We start from the raw sequence: 24916 nt of genomic DNA on the forward strand, positions 1-24916 counted from the left end.
TCAGCTCCAGACTTCTGCTTTATACCCTTCTCACAGCTCTGACACCTCTGTTCAATATGTCTTGTCATTCTCAGCTAATAAAATTGGTCTTGCGCCAAGCCAACCATTCCCTCAAATCCTGGGTGTCCCATCTCATCATGTTTTCCTTTTATCACTGAATAAAGCACAGTACTGTTTGACTAATTTGTGTGTGTGTGTGTGTGTGTGTGTGTGTGTGTGTGTTGCCCTGTCCTACAATTACAAACCTCTTCCAACATAAGACTGGGCCATTTTCTCAACTATGATTTTGTTTCTTTTTATTTTTCTACACCTAAGGTAGGTTCTAAGAAAGCAATTTTTTGAGATGTGTGGCTCTTTGTTCTTTTTGAACATGTTCAATCACTAAGAGAAGAATTAATATTCTCTATAAGCCCATCAATTTGCTTAAGAAACTCAGCTTCCACTGGGACTTCCTGCTTCACATTAGGAGTATTTCAGTCTGTTATAGATCAAGATGTTCAGTATCTCACTCCACTTCCCCCACTACCCTGTGAGCCAGAAAATCTGTATTGTTTAGTGCCTTTTTTCATATTGCCCATTGGATTTTTTAGATTAAATTTACATTATATATATATATGTATAAAATGTTAAATGTGATACCATGTTTTTTTGTTGTTGTTTTTGGTTAATTTTGTGCAGATTTCTTGTTCTTTTTCTGTTTTGCTCAGCTCCCCTCTCCCTTGTTCTACATACCATTGTTTCCACCACATTATCCCCCTTCACCCAGCTTCTGCATAGTTCTTTCAGCAATATATCTATCCTTCTATATTTCCCCATGTTTATGTAATGGTATACAAACATGAATGTACATATATAAATATACAGAAATGGAGGTTGTGTTAGCCAAGGTTTCAGCGGATGGCAAGTTCCAATGAAGATCATTCAAAGAGAACCTAATAATGGGATTGTTTAAGAAAGTGCAGAGACGTTATTGAAAACCAGAAGGAGTGGAGCTATACCCCAGTGCTTTAATATTTTTAAGGATAACAGGAAAAGGGGTCAGGGGAGTGGTTACCAGACCCTGAAGGAAAGTCACATAGAAAGGGCTATCTAGAGGGAAGTCATAATGTTCAGAGACTCAACCAACCATGACCTCATTTTCCAGCCTCTCTCCAATCATCGGCCAGGGCTCTGATTGGCTAAAGCTGATGAGAAGTCAGAGACTTAAGAGTGTCCCATCCAGGTCAATATCCCAGGGCACAGAGCAGGGTGGAGAGGGTGAAAAGTGGATCTGCAGGGGAGAAATAAAGACATGGGCTATGAATATTTTTGTTGTTACTTATTTTCTAAAAATGGGATTATATTATTCAGCTTTGCTACATCTGCTTTTTCTTTAATTCTTGGTGGATATCCTTATAAAGTAACTGGCATGGCTCTTATTTATTCTTTTTAATGACAGCATAAAAATTCATGGTGTGGGAAGTTCCAAAATTTATTCACTTTTTTGCTGTTGAACAATGTTGGAATGTACGTGCATGTCTTTGTATATATGTGTGTGTATGTATGTATGCATACTGGTACTTTTAAGTATATACTTTTTATTCTAATAGGTTTTGCCAAATTGTTTTCCATAAGACTCTAACTTTTCACATTGACAAAGTATAGGAGTACCCTTTCTCCCTCTTTTACTTCATAAATATTTACTATAGACTTTTAAATTCTTTCTAGTTTGAAGGTAAAGTGATGCCTCATTGTTACTCCAACTTGTATATTCCTAATCGTTACTGAACTTGAATGTATTTTCCTATATTTGTTGGCTATCTGGGGAGCTATCTGGGTTTTCTAACCCACTGGCCAATGGCTGCTTGCTGGGAGCCTTTTTGGATTATGATTCTCTTTTTGATATTTATGATTCTCTTTCTGATATCCCCAGCTGATCATGGCTGTCTACACTTCTCTTTATGTCTACAGTGGACATACTTTCCAAGGGGTAATATTCTTGTCTATGCATTTGCACTTTCTGCCTATCACTGTGGGCCTTTTCTCTGGTGCTCGTGAGCAAAGCTGAGGATTTTATCCTCTTTGGCATGAGGACTAGCTGTATAGCTGGAGCCCATCCTAAAACTATTTCTCCTTCTGATCTCAGCATCATTATGGATGTCCCCAAAAGCAGCAGCTATAAGACGTTATTTACTTACAGCCATGTCTCTTACTAGTGTGCTAAAGGCTGTGATATGACTTTAATGGCACATAAGGTATCGATCATTTGAAATGTATTATAAAGAAGAAAACTAATGCTATATGCTCACTGCTGTGCCTCTGTCATCTCTCTTACCTAAAACCTTGAGAGAGACCAAGGTGTAACAAATGCTCCTGTGCATAAGAATCATCTGAGGAGCTAGTTAAAATGCAGATTCCAATTCAGTAGGCCACAGTGTGGGCCTGAGATTCTGCATTTCTAATAAGCTCCTGGGGTGCAGATGATGCTGATCCAGTAATCCCCACGTAAAGTGGAGAAAAGGTAGATAACAGAGGTGTTAGTAGATTAGGCCGCACATAAACAGATTAAGATGCCATATAGCTAGTCAGTAGAAAGTAACTGTTCATCACAGTCTACCTGAATCCAAAGCTCCTAGAATCAAGCAGTCCTGTGTGCTTGTTTTCTTTCCTCAGAATTGGAAACCTTTCACGGATGGCATCACAGTCTTTCTGCTAAACAAATCCTAAGATTCTCTAGGACTCAGACTGTGTTATGCATATCTCTATGCCCTGGCCTTGTACGGTGCCTCGCACACAAATGTTTTCCAACTGACAAGTGGCATAGTTGCATGTTAAGTGAAAATATGTGGAACTTGGGAAAGATCTGCAATCTTCACTCTTAACTGTGCATAGCAGAGGCAGCAAGAAGATTCTAGCACCTGAGCTCAGAGTCCAGAATCTCCAAGCTGTAGCTCTTCTAATGTAGAGTACCATTTTGCTATGGGTATCTCTCTTAAGTACCAGCCAGCTCAATAAACCATTGAGGATCTAAGCCCATGAGATAATTTATGGCAACCAGCCTGAATCAGAGTCCTTGGGAGAAGGAAAGGCAAGACAATTGGGAAGCATAGATGGGCACCTCTCTGTGCCTCTGAGCTCTTCTGAGTACACAGGTAAATAGATGGGGCCTTGGCCTCATGCAGCTAACAGAGAAGACTCTAACACAAAGGCCAACAGGTATATGAAAAAGATGCTCAACAGTACTAACCATCAGGGAAATGCAAATCAAAACTCAATGAGATATCATCTCACCCCAGTTAGAATGGCTATTATAAAAAAGACAAAAATTAACAAATGCTGGCCGGGATGTGAAGAAAAGGAAATTTTTATATGCTGTTGGTGGGAATGTAAATTAGTTCAGTCATTATGAAAAATTGCATAGAGGTTTCTCAAATAACTCAAAACACACCCACCATGCAATCCAGAAATCCCACTACTGGGTATTGGTCAAAAGGAAAAGAAATCAGTATATCAAAGGGATACCTGCACCCCCATGTTTATTGCAGCACTATTCACAATAACCAAGATATGGAACTAACTTATGTGTCTATCAACAGATGCATGGATAAAGGAAATAAGATATATATACTTAATGAAATACCATTCAGCCATAAAAAAGAATGAAAATCTGTAATTTGCTGCAACATGGATGGAACCAGAAGTCATTGTGTTAAGTGAAATAAGCCAGGCACAGAAAGACAAATATCACCTGTTCTCATGCCTATGTAGGAGCTAAAAAGGTGGAAGTCATGGAGGTAGAGAGTAGGATGATGTTTACCAAAGGCTGAGAAAGGTGCGGGGTGGTAAAGAGAAGTTGGTTAATGAGAATGAGTACAAACATAAAGTTAGAGAGAATGAATAAGTTCTAATGTTCAATAGCAAAATAGGGTGACTATAGTTAACAATAACTTATCATATATTTCAAAATAGCTAGAAGAGAAGATTCCTAATACAAAGAAATGTTTGAAATGATGGATATCCTGAATACTGGATTTGATCATTCCACCTTGTGTGCATGATCAAAATATCACATATACCCCAAAAATATGTCCAAGTATGTATCAATTTTAAAAAAGGATAACAAAATAATAGCAACCATATATTGAGTGAGCTTAGTCCTGCATAAGAACCTGACATGTTATATACATTATCTCACTGTATTTAATTTTCATCACAGTTCTATTATAGTAGATGTCATTCTCACATGAAGATGAGAAAGTGAGGCTCAGGGATGTTAAGAAACTCACACAGGCCACAAAGAAAACAAAAGTCTGAATCCGGATTTGCAACAAGGTCCATATGACTCATTTTTGTTTTCATTCAACAAGAATTAATTTAGCACCTACTCTAGGCTAGTTTGTGTGCCATGTGTTCAATGCATGTTTCTTCTACAATACTTGGTGATATGTTTTGGCTCTTTGTCCGCACCCATCATGTTGAATTGTAGTCCCCAGTGTTGCGGGGGATACCTGGTGGGAGGTGATTTTTGCTTTTCTCATGATAGTGAGTGAGTTATCACAAGATCTGGTGGTTTGAAACTGTGTGGCACTACCCCCTTCACTCTCTCTCTCTCTCCTGCTTTGCCACTGCGAAGGTCTCTTCCCCTTCCTCTTCCCTTTCCCCTTCTGCCATGATTGTAAGTTTCCTGAGGCTTCCCAGTCATGCTTCCTTTTAAGATTATGGAACTGGGAGTCAATTAAACCTCTTTTCTTTATAAATTACCCAGTCTCAGGTAGTCCTTTATAGCAGTGTGAGAATGGACTAATACACTTGGTCACCTCTTCACTTTTCTCCCTTTTGAATAAAATTAAATGTCTTACAGTGGTTCCATCTACATATTCAAATGGGGAACAGGGAAATTACTAACTGGATATCTCATATGCCAAGCCAGTTTTTTTCTGAAAACACACACACACACACGATAACATGGGTTTATACACATAATGGCCTCATTGGAACCTATTTATGTGGATAAAATTAGATTTACCAGCTCCTTCACAAAGGGGTAGATGTTGTACTTGCCATGTGTGTTTGAAAACTTTTCAGGCACTTTGTAGAGACAGTTTTTGGTGGAAATATAACACTTACTGAATAAGTGAAGGAGTTTTTTGTTTTTTGACATTATTAAAAAAGCAAAAAGTCTGAATCCTCTCAGTGCTCTGTGGAAGTGCATGCTCATGCTCCCCTTGGGTGGTGCCACGTTATTCATTAGACACCTTCTCCGGGCTCTCTGTCAGTGTAGGCTGCAGGGAATGGTAAACTATTAACTTCCAGTGACAAGAAGCTTAAATTACAATGCAAACTCTGCAAGGTGCAAAATTTCCAAGTTGAATTCCTTGAGAGGAACCCCTTTGTCTGGCTGAATGCTGCTGGAGGGATTGGTGGGGAATGGAGCCTGAAGTCTCATACAGCCTTCTGGAACCTTTATAACCTTCTTCTGCTTTGTGAACCTCAGGCCCGCCACTGAAAGAGGGGCTCTCCTCCCTGGAGTTCTTCCCTTATCTTTCCCCAACATGGCTGGGTAACCATGACGACGGGGAGGACCTGTGGGAACAACAAAGCCAGCCGGGTGTTTTATTCTGTCACTACGTTCCACTCAGTGGCCAAAAGCTTTAAAATCAAATATAGTTGGAGACATCAAGTCAATACTGGCTGCACCAACTGTCTCTGGCTGAAGGCAGTTAAGGGGAGTGAAGGTAATGCTTGTTGACTCAAGAAGAGGCTGAAAATCTGCCCAGGAATCACCCAGTGGAGAAAACGATCTGATTTTAAAGTCACTGATAAATTCTTTCCACTTAATCTTTATTTAAGGAAACAGTGTTAATTAGCTGTGACTATCTCATGTAATTATCTTAAAACAGGATGAGTATTAAATGCTGATAAAGGCAATCTCAAAAGGCAATCGTGGGTTTTGTTAGTTTCAAGTATATTATTTAAACTAAACATAGTTGAATATGGTGAAATCAGAAATATTTTTAACCAATGACATAATTGTCCATGTTACATACACATTAAAATTGGGAATTAAAATCCATCTTTACAGGAACTTTCTATGCATTCTGCATGCCTGAAAGTTGTTTCTCCTGTTTCCACATTCTTATTTTAAAATGTGGAACATATTTTGTTAATTCTATTCTCCAAACAATTAATTAGTGAAATATTTTTTGAGCACCTTTAATGCTCAAGTTGTAGACAATACACAAAAAATATAAAATCTGATCATGTATCTCCTTAGGAAGATTATAATCTACTTGGGATGATGGAGGGGAGTATGCAAATTTTAATCAGAGGTACTTAGGAAACTATGGAATTTAACTCTAGCTTTATCCAGAGAATAATTTTTACCTTTGACTCCCACCATGACTTGAACACATGCTCATCATTTGCAAATAACTATAGAGACTAAAACTACCCATATTTGGGAATGTTTAGTTCTAAATATGACTTGACTTTTCATTTGGAAATGATGGTAGAATTAAGCTGCAGAAAGATACCACAGGTTGTAGTAATGAGCCAAACCTAACAAGGTTAACTTTAACGAGATTAAACAGGAAGGTCTACATTCCAGAGTATTGATAAGATTCCAAGCTGCGTGAGACCAAAGATGGAATGTGTCTAGCTACTCTATCTACGTTCAGTATCTCCAGGGCTCAGCACAGTGTTTTTCCATAGCTGACATTAATAAATATTTGTTGCGTGAGTGAACCTGCCCAAGCTATGAACCTATGAGTGAGAAGTGTGCTCAGAATATTTCACTGTGTTTAATCCTGGGAGGCATAGCAAAGAAGCGTGTAACATCATCAGAAATGCCCTGGAGAAGACACACAAAGGAGGGAGACTTGGTTAAAGAAGGGGCTTTAGGAGGCCGAGGTGGGCGATCACAAGGTCAAGAAATCAAGACCATTCCAGCCAACATGGTGAAACCCCATCTCTACTAAAAATACAAAAATTAGCTGGGCGTGGTAGCGCATGCCTGTAGTCCCAGCTACTGGGGGCAGGGGTTGGGGGGCAGTGGCTGAGGCAGGAGAATTGTTGGAAGTTGGGAGGCAGAGGTTGCAGTGAGCCGAGATTGCGCCACTGCACTCCAGCCTGGTGATGGAGAAAGATTCTGTCAAAAAAAAACAGAGAAAAAGAAAGAGAGAGAGAGAGAGAGAGAGAGAGAGAGAAAGAAAGAAAGAAAGAAAGAAAGAAAGAAAGAAAGAAAGAAAAGAAAGAGAGAGAGAAAGAAAGAAAGAAAGGGAGGGAGGGAAAAAGGGACGGAGGGAGGGAGTGAGGGAGGGAAGGAAGGAAGGAAGGGAGGGAGCGAGGAAGGAAGGAAAAGAAAAAAAAGAAAGAAAGAAAGAAAGAAAGAAAGAAAGAAAGAAAGAAAGAAAGAAAGAAAAGAAAGAGCCTTTAGTTCACTCCAAGGTGTTTTCCCATGAAAGGGTTATGACCTATTTTGGATTGAAACCTATTACTGATTAGTAAAATTAATTTATTGGTTCAGAATCAGCATTTTTTAAAATGGAAAGGAAAGGAGGAAAACGTGAATGCATCCTAGGTAGAAAGGTAAGTCTTTCTTCTCTAAACGTCTATATCTGATTATATAAGTATATGTTATATTAAGTATAGATATTATGTATATGTATCTCTATATATATATATATGCATTAAATACATGTAATGGGTATAATGTTAGTGATAACCAAAATATTTTGAACAGTATTTCTCTAGAAGGAAACTTGATGATTGGTCATGAGAAAGAAAAAAAGCCTTTTATCTGAAGAACACAAGCCCCTTTAAATTATCAGTCCCAGAAAGGAATTTAAAATGTAACAATAGTCAGATCTCACTCTTCCTTGAGCTAAATAATTATTTCTTGAAGCCACTTGCTATGCAGGCTCTAGACTGACGACACCTGGCCATAAAATGCCATGCGCTCTATAGTTTAACAATGTACAGCCAATCACTAAACGATGTTATTTCTGTAAACCAAAGAGAATTTTCAACAAAAACTTTTGTAACCACCCCCTCTTCTGATTTGTCCTTTTTTTATTTAAAAACTTTTGTTCTTTGGAGCACTCCCCAGGACAACTTGGAAGTGTGTCCCGGGCTAGAATCCTAAGCCTTTGCACTTGAATAAGCTGTCTTTAAACTAGATTCTAACCCTTTTGATTATGTTAGGTTGGCAGTCAGAAAAGAAGGAACAGTTTAAACATAGGCAGGAAAGATGGAATGGCCCAACCAGGTGATCTGCAAGGAATCTGGTGTGGCTAGAGGATTGGGTGTCTGAGAGAAAGAGATGGGAGATGAGGCACCAGGAGCCGTTAGGGGAGCCACAAAGGGTATTCTACTCTGTTACAAAATGTGTCCTTTATGCTGGAGGAGTTGTAAACCAGATGGATAAGAGATGATAAAGAGTGACCAGGAGAGTCAGAAAATAGGAAGGAAACAATGCAGAAGTCAAAGGAGGGTTGACTTTCCACACAGAGCTGAAGTTGTAATCGACAGTGTCAAATGCCCCCACTTTGGTCAAATATTACAGTAATCAATGTAAAGGTCATATCTGGCAGTTAAGAAGTCGTGATCTTGGTTCCTTGGGGGTTTTTTGCAGCCTTTTGGCATCAAGATCCTACAGTAAGAAATACGTTACACATGGTAACCCAGCACACATATAACATACAAATCAAACAAAATGTTCACAGAATTATATACATAGTTATCATGTACAATACACTGTCATTTTTTCTTCTCTATTCTATTCTGTTTGCTTATTTTTTAAATTTGTGAGATCTAATAAATTGATTTCACACCCAGCCACTGGCTGGTGACCAACAATTTGAAAATTACTGCATTAGATTACCATGCAACTATATTAGGATAAATAATATGGCAACCAGTATAGGTTCTCCCATGACTAAGGATAGCATTTTTTTCTCTGTTGTGTGTGTCTATTTTTATAAATTTCATGTGCTTTGCAAAGCCAAAACTGTAACCTTTGTATGTGTATTTAAACATGTTAAAGTAAGAATTCAATTCGGTTTAGTCTCCAGGCTCTCAGACGTTTTCTAGAAATGTGTTTTAAAAACCATTCATGGCCGGGCACGGTGGCTTACGACTGTAATCCCAGCACTTTGCGAGGCTGAGGCGGGAGGATCACAAGGTTAAGAGATCAAGACCATTCTGGCCAGCGTGGTGAAACCCTGTCTCTACTAAAAATATAAAAATTAGCTGGGCATGGTGGTTGGTGCATGTAATCCCAGCTACTCAGGAGGCTGAGGCAGGAGAATCGCTTGAACCTGGCAGGCGAAGGTTGCAGTGAGCCAAGGTCACATCATTGCACTTCAGCCTGGTGACAGTGTAAGACTATGTCTCAAAAAAAAAAAAAAAAAATTCATACTGGTAATTGTAAAATTGCTTTATGAAACTATCTGTCTTTAAAAGCACAAAAGCACTATCCAGTCACAAATATTTTGTGGGATTGTGGAGGCAGAGGGAGGAGTGTATCTAAATTGAAAGACTTCATTTTAAATCACAAAAAACAAGAACAAAAACAATCCTTACTTTTCAAAGAAGGTCATGAGAAATTTTCCTTCTTTTTAGAAAGGAATAGAGTTCAGATAACTTTCCAAAATTGGCTCACCTAGGATAAGAATCAGAACATGTTTAATACATTTTTGTGATGCATATGCATGTTTTCTATCTTAAGGGTTGAAATATTTAAACTAAAAACTACATTTTAAAATAATTACTTTGCTCCCTAATAAGAACTCTGCAAACATAGACAATTAGATTTTTTAAGCTGTTGCACACCTAGGTCACATTAAAAACCTTCCAAATGCTCCATGTGGAGAAAAATATTCTAAGCAAATATCTATGTTTTATTAAGTTTACTTAAAATTGTGGCAAAGATTGTGTTTAGGGTCAATGTATTCTAGTTTTTAATCCTTGCAAACGATATTTGTCATTATCTGACCATAGAGTTTGATGGGTACAAACTTTGTGCTAATAGCTTTGTACTCCTTTCATTAACACTTTGATTATAAAATATTTGCTTTGTTACAAGGCATCTTGAAAATTCTAAAGTTTTTAGGAAAGTAAGAAGTTTTCAGTTTTGCCTTTGGGAAAGTTGTTTTCCTGATGTTTCTTAGAATTCAGTAACATCCTAAAATCATATCTTGAAATAAATAAGATGAAATATAAAAAATTCACATTTAATTCCCGTATAAACTTATGGACAGGATGGAACAGGCTTGGGCTCAGTAGATAATTGAATTCTCTTCACTGACATCTATCAAACAGAAGGATTAACTGACACTTGCCATTGCTTCTAAAAAGCATGCTGACTGCACACATCCAGCTAGCAGGCTATTCTCCAGCAGAACCATGCACTGCTATTGCCATGTGTGAGTTGTGTGCTTACCCAGTGCCAGACAAGTGTGCTCCTGAACCTATTAAAGCAAATTTCACTTGGTATTACTCTGAGAGGAAAAGTCCTTTTCCAGACTCCTTGATTCCATAATGAGGGATTTTCCCCAAGCACCCTCCAAACCTCTTTCTCTCCTTCATTCATTCTGCCTCTGGGAAGATAGAGTAACTTACCAATGGTAAAGTTGAGACAAATGACATGGCTGGCTAAGTGTTGCTTTTCTCTCTTGGATAAACATGCCACGTTCTGCTCCCAAGGAACTTTGTCCCTGTAGGGGAAGGCCAGTCCAAGCCCATTGCTTCTTTGGACTGGGTGATTAAGTCTTGGCCTAATTCCTACTTGCACTATCATCTTGGCTAAAAACTAAAGTCAAGTCCTTCAGTTTGGGCTCTGTAATTATCAAAGTGATGTTCTGACCCCAATATTTGCTCTGTGTTTTATTTTCACCTTGTTCAGAATCTGGATAGGAAAGAGAATGCTATTTCTTGAGTTCACTTTTGTAGACCCTAACAATATTAATTGCATTATTTAATTCGACATTACTTAAATTGATAAAATATAATTAGAGTTGTTGATTCAACTAAGTTGAATATTTTTAAAAAGAGTCGACAAAGCTAATCATTTAATAAATGCAATTAAATGTGAGCATGGCAACTGTAAACATTCATCAAAAAACTATAAAAATCTAGAATTCTGTATTCATGTTACTTCTCCTGTGTCCTAAAATTCACCCTTCATTTGAAATGTGCTCCAGATGGAACCCTTATATTATGCTTTTAATAGTATGCTTTTTATAAGGCAAACACAAAATTCTAATTAGCTTACCCAAACAGAAAGAAAGGTTTTACTCGTTCAAAAAATGGCAAAATTTGCATATGTATATGTTTTAAGTCAAACAAAATGTTTAAAGCCTTTATGTGTCATTTTAAAATAATTTCCTTCTTTAATTTACCTTTTTAAAAATATTCTTCTGTACTAGATAACTTCTACTGTAGTTCTTATTTAAAAGCTCTTTGGACTTGTTGGAGTTGGAAACCTTTAAGAATCCAGTGAAAGCTGTGGATGCCCTCCTCCCTGAAAGTGTACATACACATGACTCAAACCTCCCAGAAGCCAAGAAATCCATCTTTGATTCAGTTCATGGAAACCTCCTGATATGGTTTGGCTCTGTGTCCCCACCTAAATCTCATCTAGAATTGTAATCCCCATAATCCCCACAAGTTGAGGGCAGGACCCAGTGGGAGGTGATTGGATCACGGAGGTGGTTTCTCTCATGCTGTTCTCACAATAGTGAGTGAATTCTCATGAGATCTAACGGTTTTATAAGGGGCTCTTCCCCCTTTGCTCATTTACTCTCTCTGGGCTGCCACCATGTGAAACGTGCTTTTGTTTTTCTCTCGCCTTCGGCCATGATTATGTTTCATGAGGCCTCCCCAGCCATGTGGAACTGTGAGTCAATTTTTTTTTTTTTTTTTTTTTTTTTTTTTGACGGAGTCTCGCTCTGTCACCCAGGCTGGAGTGCAGTGGCGCAATCTCGGCTCACAGCAAGCTCCGCCTCCCGGGTTCACGCCATTCTCCTGCCTCAGCCTCCCGAGTAGCTGGGACTACAGGCACCTGCCACCACGCCCGGCTAATTTTTTTGTATTTTTAATAGAGACGGGGTTTCACTGTGTTAGCCAGGATGGTCTCGATTTCCTGACCTCGTGATCCGCCCGTCTCGGCCTCCCAAAGTGCTGGGATTACAGGCGTGAGCCACCGCGCCCAGCTGGGTATGTCTTTTTACCAGTGTGAGAACAGAGAACAGACCAATACAGCACCTATCTCTAGGTTACTTAATGGATAGACTAATATATGCTAGAATTTCAGGTTAGCCATCAGATGAAATAAATATGATTTAAGACCAAAGAAGTAGAAATGAGTCATCCACTTTATTCTAACCTCATCTGACTATATATCCAGAGGATTGTTTGAATTTCAAGCACCGTATTTTAAGAGGCATATTCAAAAAGTAGAACCGATTTAGAAGGAATGGCTAGGATAATGCAGGATGTAAAGACTATGCCATGTAACCAATGGTGCAGGAGGTGGTTTTTAAATTTTTTTTTCTTGAGACAGGGTCTTTCTCTGTTGCCCAGGCTGGAGTGCAGTGGCGTGATCATAGCTAACTACAGCTTCAACCTCCTGGGCTCAAGCAATCCTTCAACTTCAGCCTCTGAAGTAGCTAGGATGACAGGCACGTGCCACCATACCCAACTAATTTATTTATTTTTGAATATTTTGTAGAGACAAGGTCTCCCTATGTTGCTCAGGCTGGTCTTGAACTCCTAGGCTCAAGTGATCCTCTTGTCTTGGTCTCCCAAAGTGCTGGGATTATAGGTGTGAGCCACTGCAGGCAGCACTGGGGAGGTTTAATTGGAGGAAGAATATCTTAGGAATTAAGGACAGCTGTCCTCGACGATAGAGGACTGGCATGAGGGTGTGGACTGTTCTGTGTTGTTGCAGTAGGTAGAACATGAAACAATAGAAAAAAGTTACCCTCTGGCAGGTGTGGGCTCTGTGAGAGAATCCCTTCAGCTGAAGAGAGAAGCAAATAATTACTGGTCAATAAACATCTATAATGAACCTCCTGTTATCTTAAGATTTCAGATTGCCTATCTCTTCCATGAGCTGTGGTTGTACTTTATTCTCCAAAGTTCTGAGCAACTGAATGCACTATGTTATGAAGATTGCTTTTCTATGTGCTTGGACAAGTTATATATTATTCACCATTTAAGAAAAGATTACGTAAGTATTTCAGTCAGAGACTTTTATAGTATTGTATCAATTTTCTTGGTATTGTGTTTTTGATTTGTCTATTCAAAAGGATTTCTTGATTTTTGCCACTTTTCTGGGCAATCCTTAAGCATCATGGTAAGATAGGCTAAAATTTGATTTGGAAACCCATCCATTTTTGGCCTACACGCTAACCTCTCTTTTTCTCCAACCCTATCCCAATTTTCCCAGAACATTCCCATAGAAAAAACAAATTTATTTTTTATTTTTAATATTTTAATTTTCTAGGAAAAATTGAATAATAGAAATAGAGCTTCCCTTACTCCCCTCTCGTTTCTTTTATCTTTCTTTCTCTGCTCCTGCTTCTTTCCCTTTAACTTGCGTCCGTATTCCTCCAGGATCACTATATCATCAAAACTGACAACATAATTTGCAGAGCTCAGTGTAAAATGAAAATATGGGGCCCCTTGTTGAAAGAATGTTAAGAATTTCAAGATGGCAGCAACAAGGTACTAAACCAACAGCAGGTCCCTTCCATGTGCACTGGATGCATGCCCATGAAGCCAGCCCTCATTTAATTGTCATTTGTTGAGTGCCTCCTAAATGCCAGGAACTGGGCAAACTGCTTCACATGCAGGATCCTATTTAATACTCCCTGCAATATTATCACCCTGTGTCAGAACTTTGAGACATGGCGGAGAGATAATTTTCAAAAGTCACACACATGATATTTAGAGTTGCAGGAATAGAATCCATACCTGGCTGGACACGGTGGCTCATGCCTGTAATCCCAGCACTTTGGGAGGCCAAGGCGGCCAGATAACCTGAGGTTGGGAGTTCGAGACCAGCCTGACCAACATGGAGAAACCTCATCTCTACTAAAAATACAAAATTAGCTGGAAGTGGTGGCGGGCACCTGTGGTCCCAGCTGCTCGGGAGGCTGAGGCAGGAGAATCACTTGAATCCGGGAAGTGGAGGTTGCAGTGAGCTGAGATCACGCCACTGCACTCCAGACTGGGTGACAGAGTGAGACTCCCTCTCAAAAAAAAAAAAAAAAAAAAAAAAAAAGAATCCACACCTTAGACCAATGCTCCTCCCTATAGGGAATTAGGGAAAAGATAAAAGACATAGAGACAATGTGAGCAGCTGAGACCATCACTCTCCTCAAAGTTTAAGCAAGTAGCTCCTCTATACACAGCATATGAGACACTGTGAAGTTCTAGGGAATCAAAGGAAAATAAGAATACTAGCCTCTGCTTTTTGGGCCTATGCAATACAGTGAGAAGAGGATCTAGCAGAATGATAATGTCTCAATCACTCAGAACAATGTAGTTGGTCTGTTAAGAATCCTGCTATTCAGGGAAGGTCAAATTCCTTCATATTAATCCCATCACCCAGACTTGCTCTTCCCAGCTGGGCAACAGCAGACTGTTTTCATGCCAGTCCTTCTGCCCGCCTTTCTCCCCTTGGAGAGATTTGGCTAGTTATAAGTGTCACTCCAGTCAGACCTCTAACCCCACTTTTCTTCCTGGAGATAAAAAAGCAACTCATTTGATTGAGTTGAATTGGATTTGTGTTAAGGATGTGGCAAACATACGTCCACATTTGGGGCTGTGTAATGAATTTATCAAAATGCTGCAACTAGGCCAGGTGTGGTGGCTCATGCCTGTAATCCTAATACTTTAGGAGGCTGAGGCAGGCAGACCACCTGAGGTCAGGAGTTTTAGACCAGTCTGGCCAACATGGTGAAACCCTGTCTCTATTAAAATACAAAAATTAGCCTGCGTGGTGGTGTGTGCCTGTAATCCCAGCTACTCAGGAGGCTGAGGCAGGAGAATTGCTTGAATCTGGGAGGAAGAGGTTGCAGTGAGCTGAGATGCTGCCACTGCACTCCAGCTTGAGTGACAGATCTCTAAAAAAAAAAAAAAAGCTGCAGCCAGTGGAGATTTACTGTCTTTGTTCTATGCCTGCCCTGGATCAGTAAAAACAATGATCTTGGATATTTATTTCTGCTGTTCAGGTTAAAACTCTCCTTTGAGTGAAATATTTCTTGAAGTTCACTCAAAGAAGAGAGAAGAATTGGATGTAGAATAGTGTTAGCAAGCTGTGTGGCTGCACATATAAAAGAGTGTTTTCCAATTAGTACTAATAATGAAGCAATTTCAGCCTGGGCAACATAGCAAGACCCTGTCTCTACAAAACAAATTTTTAAAAAAAATTAGCCAGGTGTGATGGCACATGCTTGTGGTCCCAGCTACTCAGAAGGCTAAGAGATGGGGAATCACTTGAGGCCAGGAGGTCAAGGCTGTAATGAGCTATGATCTGGCCACCACATTCCAGCTGGGCTACAGAGTGAGACCTTGTTATAATAATAATATTAGGTTGGTGCAAACATAATTGCGGATTTTGCCACTACTTGTAATGCCATTACTTTTAATGGCAAAAACAGCAATTACACAAATACATTTGCGCCAACCTAATAATAATGATAATAAAGCAGTTTTTAAAAATGTTCATCTCTTGGTCATTATAATTTACTTACGAATCGCTTTTAGACTTGAGAGGAAAAAAGGATAATATTTTTTTTCCTTCCCAAACTCCAACAATAATTCCCTTTTCTCATATACACATACAGCCTCATACACACATTCTCCCACCCTCAAACCCTTATAATATTTCTTCATGCAGACACCTCACTCAGTACTGTTGAGTATATTTCTTTTGCTGAAATCTGTCTGTTATGTAGAGTACCAAACTAAAGGGATTTAAGTCCTGTCCTAAACTTTTTTCTTAATTGGTTGTCTGGCCTTGAACAAGACAATTTCCTTGAGCCGGCCTCAGTTTTATCATCTATAAAAAAGAAGAGTTGGCTATTGTAATATTAGTCTTTCACCTCTGATATTCTCTGAATATTCCTTCAGGGTCAGAGTCTCAGGGTCTTTGGAAGTAACACCAAAACAGTTCCATGACAACTTAATTTGAATCAATATGATTATGCAAAAGAAATGGAGCAAAAGCTTCAGTAACATAAACACTTAGTGGAGATCATTGGGTCATAATGTTTCAGGCTCTATTATCTAATCAGGGGCAACCTGAAGGGTACAGATTTGAGGCAACAGATGAGGATGTTTGACGGTTTAGGAGAGAGATGCTTTGAGAAAGACTGGATCTCATTGTGTTTCCAATATCACACAACATAAATGACCTCTTGGGTTTTTAGGTCCAGGTGTACTATCTGTTATGAACAGATTAATTAATTGCTTTAATCATCTACTTTGTAAATATACATTTTGGGGGCATGCCCAGGTGGCAGGCATGTTTGTAGGCACTAGATTAAATCAGCGAACAAGACAGAACAGAATCTTTTCCCAGAAGGAATTCACATTTTAGAAAGGGTAGAAACCATTCCAAGCAGGAGAAAGAGCAGGACAGAGATTCAGAGACAAACTTGGCTGTGATTTAATGAATACAGAGCGTGAGAAGGTTAATTTTGCATGTTAACCTAGCTGGGCCACAGGGTGCCCAGATTTTTGGCCCAACATTATTCTGGGTGTTTCTGAGAGTGTTTTTGGATGAGGTTATCATTTAGATTGGTGGGCTCTGGGTGAAGCAGATTACCCTCCATAAAGTGGGTGGATCTCATCCAATCTCTTGAAGGCCTGAGTAGAGCAAAGGACTAGCTCCCCTGACAAGAGGAAATTCTCCAACAAACTACCTTTGGACTTCATCTGCAACATTGACTCCTCCTCGTTCTGCAGCAAAGGCCTTTGGACTCAAAGTGCAACATCAGCTCTTTCCTGGGTCTTCAGCCTAATGGCTGCATTGCAGATTTTGGACTTACCAGCCTCCATAATTGTGTGAGCCAATTTCTTATAATATGTTTATATATTGTATTAGTCAGGGTTCTCCAAAGGGAGTGAATGAATAGGATACAATTCCCAGGCCAAGTCCCATGATAGCTGTCTGCAAACTGGGGAAATAGATGAAGCCAGTAGCATGGGACAGTACAAGTTTGAAAGCGTCAAAACCAGGGAAGCCAACAGAGAAGCCCTCAGTCTGAGGCCAGAGGCCCAAGGGCCCCTGGGAGGCCACTGGTGCAAATCTCTGAGTCCAAAGGCTGAAGAATCTCGAGTCTGATGTCCAAGGGCAGGAGGAGAGGAAGCCAGCTGTTCACATGGTACAAAAAGAGAGAGCAAGCAAGAAGACTCAGTAAGCAAGCTGCTTATCCCCCTTGTTCTACGTGCTTTGTTCTAGCCATGCTGGCAGTAGATTGGATGTTGCCTACCCACACTGAGGGTGGGTCTTCCCCTTCCAGTCCACTGACTATCAGTCTCCTCTGGCAACGCACTCACAGACACACCTAGAAACAATGCCTCACCAGCCATCTAGACATCCCTCAATCCAGTCAAGTTGACACCAAATATTAACCATCATTCATAGATAGATAGACAGACAGACAGATAGATATAGATAGACAGATACACACACACATTCTATTGATTCTGTTTTTCCCAAGAACTCTGACTAGTAACAGAGAGAAGTAAAGAAAAAGGTAGAGAGGTAGGCAGGGGCTGTGGTGGGTGGGAGGTTTTTTTTTTGTTTTTTTTGACCTGGTGACCTGGTTGGTAGTTTGTACTTTAATATGTAGGTGTTGAAGGGCTTGTCACAGGGTATTGTTAACATCTGGCTTACATTAGGCTCACTCAGGCTGCTGTAGGGAGAATGGATTGGGAGGCAAATGCGCAAGCATGGAGACCATAGAGGCCGTGCTGCAAACCTCCAGGCAAGAGGTGGTGGCATGTTAAATGAAGGTTTAAGGAAATTCATTGGGCAGAAGTCATCAGATTCAGGAAACATTCAGGAGTGGGTGCTGACAGAACCAACCTTAGATTTTGCATTTATTTTCAAATTTGAAAAACAAAGATTTGCTTCTGCACAAGACTACATAAACAAAGGAGATAATTAGGTCATGACGCTGGCCCAGAAGGGTCTATAGCCATTGTTTGTACATCAAAGAAAACAGAAGTAAAGTTTGTGTTTATTAACACCAAAGTGATCTAAGGGTAATCAAAAAGCCCACGGTCAAGTGCTTTCGATGGTACTTGTGCCTCACCTTCCTCATCTGCAGAATGAGGATAATAATAGGAACTGTCTTTTGTGGTAATGAATTGATACACATACAGGGCTTGGAATGGTGCCAGGCATGTAGTGAGGATCATATATGTCTTAGTTGTTACTAGAATTGATATTCTTCTTATTATCATCATCACTATTATAATGGATAAAAATACAAAGCCAGTCAGACTTAGAATCAAAACCCAAATACTATACAAAAATAAGACAATTATGCTCTGGATTGATTTTGAACCCAGATTAAACAGACAGAAGCTTATAGGAACAGTGCAGGCAAACATATTCTGAGTCCTATCATCCCAGAAATAAACAGCTTAGAAGTCAGAAACTCACACACACACACACAAATTATATATATGTATATAATTACATAGGATAATGATAGTAAAATTAAATATCTATAACATACAATGCACATAGTGGTCTTTTAATATAGAGTATATCATTTAGTCTAATTTAATACAAGCAAAGACCCAACAGGATATATTATTATCCCTATATTATAGATTGGAAAAAAAGACTCAGAGAAGTTAAGTATGCCCAAGATCTCATGCCGGTAAGTGAAAAAGTTGCACTTCTATTGCAAAACCCATGCTTGGTGTATTGAGTTGGGAGACAATGAGGATTACGTTAAGACAGAACCATAAACCTCATTACCAGGAAGGAAAAACCCTTCCTCTGTTTGTGTTTTCTCCGTGAATAAGGATTGAGAACATGAAATGCAGCCCCTGACTCTGCACCTCTCCGGTGGCAGCAGCTGCCATAAACCCTAGGCAGACATTTACTTCTCTCCTTCACAACTTGGCTCTTTGCCCTTCCTCTCCCTCCTTCCCAAATAACAACCACAAAGAAAACAAATCATCAGATCACACCTCCACCCCTCACACACACACTCCGATGCACACTCAGCCCAATTGGTGGGGTCCAGATGTCACTTTGGGGAGTATGGGAGTATTAATAGTTGCAAGGGAGGAGTGTGGTAAGACTCAGGCTTCCCTAAGTCACCTGACTCAGTGGTTTGCCACTCCTCAGTTCATACTTCCTACTTCCCTCCACAAAAAGCCCTTACCTGACATGACAGAGATGAGGCCTAACTATGGCCCTAAAGGAGCTGAAGAGACTTTATGTCTAGAGAATGTTTGGTTGAATCTGGAGCTAGAGGACAAGATTAATATCTTCCACTTCTGAAGGTCAGGGAATAAAACTGGGAGAAAGTGATTTTTGCTGGGTGAGGTGGCTCACACCTGTAATCCCAGGACTTTGGGAGGCTGAGACAAGAGAATCGCTTGAACCCAGGAGGTGGAGGTTGCAGTGAGCTGAGATGATGCCATTGCACTCCAGCCAGCCTGGGCACAAGAGCAAAACTCCATCCCAAAAAAAAAATAAAGAAAGAAAAGAAAAGACAAAGAAAATGATAGTTAAGAAGACACAAAAAACATTTTGTTGCATGGCTTCTTTGGGCATGCAGCTAGAAACATGCCGGTCGGACGTGGTGGGTGTGCATCTTCATCAGCAGGTCCATTGGGCACTCCCACTGGGCGATGGAGTATGGGCACTGTTCAGTCTTCATTTGCCCAGCTATGATATTTGGGAAATACCATACATCCTGTCACATTACCCATCATTCACTCTCTTCTATGAACTGAACCAGAAACCACTGCTTTCAGGGCTGGCTAACTCATCCCCCTTCCTCAGCACTCTTAGTCCTGCTCTGCAAAGTGGGATCTGCAGACCAGCATCATGAGCACCAACTCTTACATGGGAGCTTGCAGGAAATGCAGAATCTTGGGCTCCATCCCAAACCTACTGAGTCTGAATCTTTATTGGGTGAGATCCCAAGATGATTCATATGTATACACATTGAGGTTTGAGAAGCACTGCCTTAGACCATCAAGGACTAAACTGAGGTTGTCTAGGGTGGGCATAACTTTCAGCAGTCAGATGGAGAGAAGATGTGAAAATTATTTGTCAACTGTAGTTTGTAAAGAGCAGAGAGAAATGCTAACATCGATTCACCTATCCAAAATTGTGGTGGCATAAAAGTATTGGTCAGGTATTTGACCCACTAACCATTCAATGACAAGTGGTATAGGTGAACAGAGTAGCAGACCTATCCATGCTGGTCCTCTGGAAGTGATTGGAATCACTGGTACCAGGGATGCAATGTACCAATGAAACAGAAAATCATCACCTTTCTCTTCCCTGAAAACCAGCAAGACAGTTTTATATGATAACATCAACACCTTTGACCCTCCATTTTCCTATGGTGTGTGAGACATTTATCCTTATTGCATAATAAAATGAAGTCCACAAAATAGAAATGAGGCGGGACTCTTCAGTTTTTCTAGATTGATGTGTGTTTTAGAAGGAGTGGGTAGAGTAGAGAAGGAAAAAGGGTTTCTAGACATGGATGATAAAGGGAAGGGTAAGGAGACAGCCATGTTTCTCTCTGCAGACATAGGCAGAATGATATGAATACAGTCCAGCCTTTTGTGGCTGATAGAATATTTGTACACACTTTATCTCATCTGACTTGTACAGAAATCTCATGGCAGATATTTTTATTGATTGCATCATTTTATAGATAAAGAAAATAAGACTCTGGGAAATGAATAGAATTGCCCAAGGACAAAATTAGTAAGTAGGGAAGCCAGGCCTCATAACTAGGTCGATGGGCAGTGAACGTGTTTTCTACTGGACAACAAAAAAAAGGAAGGGAGGGAAACTGGGAAGGAGAGAACGAAAGAAGATAGGAAGAGAAATAATGGAAGGAAGAGAGGGAGGACCAAAGGAAGGATAGAAAGAAAACCGCTAATTTTTAACCGCAATTTTCTAACATTTTGACTAGACATCTATCCTTCTTGCTTTCTTCATTGATCTTTTGCAATGTGGTCCTACATCTTGTTATTGTTTGCTTGACATAAAATATCCCTTAGTACTCTAATTACTAATTACATAAAAATAGAGAATTGAAATGTTAAATATTTCGATTAAGTATGCATATTTTAGCTAAAATTATGACTCACAAAAAATCAAAGTATATTTTCCAAAATGTCATTTCTACTATGGCTTGTAATTTCAGGCAATGTAAGGCTGCTTATTGCAAACCTTGGTATTTTATCTTAACTGGTTTCCAGCTTAATATCCTCACAGTTGTAATTCAGGATTTGGCTTGAAGAGGGGAAAAGGACTATGTGAGGAAGTATTTAGATGTACATTCGCTGTTGCATTGCTGCTGTTGTTGTTATTATAATTACAGCTTCCACTGATAAGGGGAGTCAAAAATCCTAAAACTATGGAATGTTTAGAAACCTAGAGAAGACCTGAGAGGTGACTTGTTTCAACCATCACGTTTCATGATGAGGAAATAGAAGATGGATGATGGTGGCCTGCAGAAGGGAGCAGTGATTTGTCCAAGGTTCCACCATTGCTTAGTTTGAACTTGAGTCCAGATGTTCAGTTGATATAACAAGAAAAATAATATTTTAAGCAAGCTAAAGATTTTCTTTTATTGTTGGAACATTAGCATAATCACTCTGGCCTCTCAATAGCAAACCAATCAGTTATTTTTCTTTTTACCTACATGGTCAAAATAAATTATTTTCACATCACTGTGCTTTATTTTTCCCATTGAGAGATAATAACAATAGAACCTCATTGGCCTCTGCATCTTTTACTTCTTCTCAAATATTTTAATTCCATAAAGCATAAGAACATGCTTTGCCTGAAACACCTTCACATCCTATTCTCCCAGCTTTTGAATAGAGTCTGAAGTAATTTTGTATCCTCAGCACCTGGCACAAAGGCTTATCATTTAGTTAGCTGCTGAGAGTGAATATTTAATCTTTATAATCTTAGAAATGGTAGAACCCCCTTTCTACTGAGAGGAGGACTAAGGCTCCTCTAGGTTAAGTCACTCGTCCAAAGCAGCCCAGTGAGAACACGGTGGGTCCCTGACCAAAACCCCAAAACCCAATCTGTCTCACATGAGAGCAAGTGGTTTTCCCCTGTGGTGAGTAAACACAAAAACTGCATCTTGATGAAATGAATGAGTAAAGGATCAATGAATAAAAGAATACCCATGTGTACATTAAGATCTGGAAGTTGCACCAACCATTTTAGCAAGACAGTCAAAGAAAGAAATCTATAGCAGTTTGATATCTCAATTGTTTGCTACAATCACCTGGAAGGAGACAAAACTGCCAGAGGGGATCACCATAAGAGATGTTGACAGAGACTGACAAGAGGAGTGTTGCCTTCCTAACTCCTGCTGCATCAAAGTGCCTCCGAAAGATTGCAGGGCCTTCATCTCCCGCCCAGGGCCATCCGAGAAAGTGGCCCGCTGCCAAGTTGCTGTAAATCTGTTTTTTAATTTAACCTCTTCTCTGGCCTCACCATTAGCAAGGAAACGGAGTGGAGCCCCTCTGTGATTATCACCGGAAAAAAATCGGGGGATGAAATAGAAAAGGCAATAACAGCTGCAGGGGCAGGGGAAGGCTTATTTCAGGATTCTGTGAGGGTCTTTATAAATAATTGAGAGTAAGAAACAGGTTAAACTGAAAATAAATGTGGCATACAAAATTATCAGTGTTACTCTACAAGAGAAATGTTTAAATAAAGCTGGGGTCTTTGGAACATACCCAGAGGACTCCTGTTGTCTCTGAAGCTATTCACAATAAATAGCTCCTGAGTCTCCAAAGTGCCAATTCAACAGTTTGTCTTTGCCTCAACCTTAATTTGGCAGACAGCTCTGTTGTAAATCTGCATACTGGGATGGAGAAAAGCTGTTTCTTAGCTGCACCCCCCAGAGTTTACTCTGCCTAACACAAAATGTAAATATGCCATTGTGTTGACTGGAAGTCAAATGAAAGATGTCAATTGGAAGGAAATATCCAAGTCCCAGATTTCTGAATGGTTGAAATATTCTAATTTATTGCCCACTATATGTATATCAGAAAAGGCACAGGAACCTGAAGACCTGGTACAGAACTACTTCAGGACTTAAGAAGGAGAGGTCTAGAAAGTCAACACAATTGTCCCTTTGTTCAAGATTAGATGTTTAGAAACTGCCTTGTCTGAAGACTTGGTGATGTCAGTCAAGGGGTAAAATACCATCAGCATCCTGAGCAGCAAATTCAGTTGCCACTTGACATGATTTAATCTTATAAAGGTCAAGAATCGTATTTAAACTTCGTTTTGCGAAGTGCTTGTTGTTTCTATTGATGATTTTGGGGTTTGGATCTGAGGAACACAAAAGCCTGTCGGGTAGCTGGAATGATGTGGGCCAATTTTATGGGACACTCATTCATAGTTTCCCTGTAAAAACACTCCTTGAAAACGCTTTAGAACGCTTAGAATTGAGAGATCTTTATTCTACACTGTAGGCAATGAAGACTGTCTTATTGAAAAGAACACTGAAGAACTTCCACCAGACCATTTAAATGTGGCAGGTGCAGTGAATGCAGAAAGACAGTAAGCTGAGAGAGTTTCAGCCCAGTCCACCATCTGCAATTTTGGACTGACTGTAAAGCTTTCAGGAAATCTTGTTCCCATCCATGAAAACCTGATTTGGGACAGGAATGAGAAGAAGGCAGTCCAACCTGGGCCTGCCTTCTAATTCCATTCAGCCTTCTAAAATCATTCTTGAGATAGATTCCAATCTGCTTGGGATATGGATGAGATGTAACAGTCGTAGATAAACTGCACCAAACAATACCATGTGTACAATCCTCTTTTTAAGCAACTTTTTATTTTTGAAAAACTGCATCTTTATGGAAAAGTTGCAAAATCAGTAGAGATTGTGTATACCCTTCGCCTAGTTCATTTTACATTACCATGGTGCATTTGTCAAAAGAAACAATACTAGTTTGTTATTATTAACTAGACTCCAGATTTATTTGGGTTTTCCACTAATGTCATTTTTTTGTTCCAGACTCCCATCTGGGGTATTTTATTCCATTTATTGGTCATGTCTCTTTAATGTCCTTTGGTCTGTGACACTTCTCAGTTTTCTGATATCTAGTCTTTGGAAAGAAGTCTTTAAATCCAGCACAAATTGGTAAGGGAGGGGGTGGAGCATGAATAAGCTTATACCTCTTGGAGTGGCAAGTATCTATGTATATTGTTTCAAATTCTTCTGTGAGGAAGATTTGTGTTTTCTCTCTTGTTTATTTATTTATTCAATTATTTATGTCTCTGTGGACTCGTGCATATTTATTTTATACATTGGTGTATATTTTGACTCCTTTATATTTATTTTGTACTATGAGTTATAATTCAATGCAATATTATAATATTTATTTTGTAACTCAAATTCCAGCTTTGACCACTAAGAGCTCTCCCAGCTGGCTCCTGTGTCCCTTTGACATGGCCGCATTCTTTAATTTTCTGATGACTTCATTACTTTCTTGTACTACAACATGCTTCAGGCTCATCTTATATTTTACCTTTCCTGGCCCTAGAGCCAGCCATTTCTCCAGGGAGCTTTGGTTTTATTTACTGGAGAATAGTATTTTGAAATCAAAATCTCAGTGCTGGATATGCTCATGGTTACTATGGTGTCATTGTTTCCAGGCCCTCTCAGCT

This window comes from Nomascus leucogenys, chromosome 22a (assembly GCF_006542625.1).
Source record: "Nomascus leucogenys isolate Asia chromosome 22a, Asia_NLE_v1, whole genome shotgun sequence".
Lineage (NCBI taxonomy): Eukaryota > Metazoa > Chordata > Mammalia > Primates > Hylobatidae > Nomascus > Nomascus leucogenys.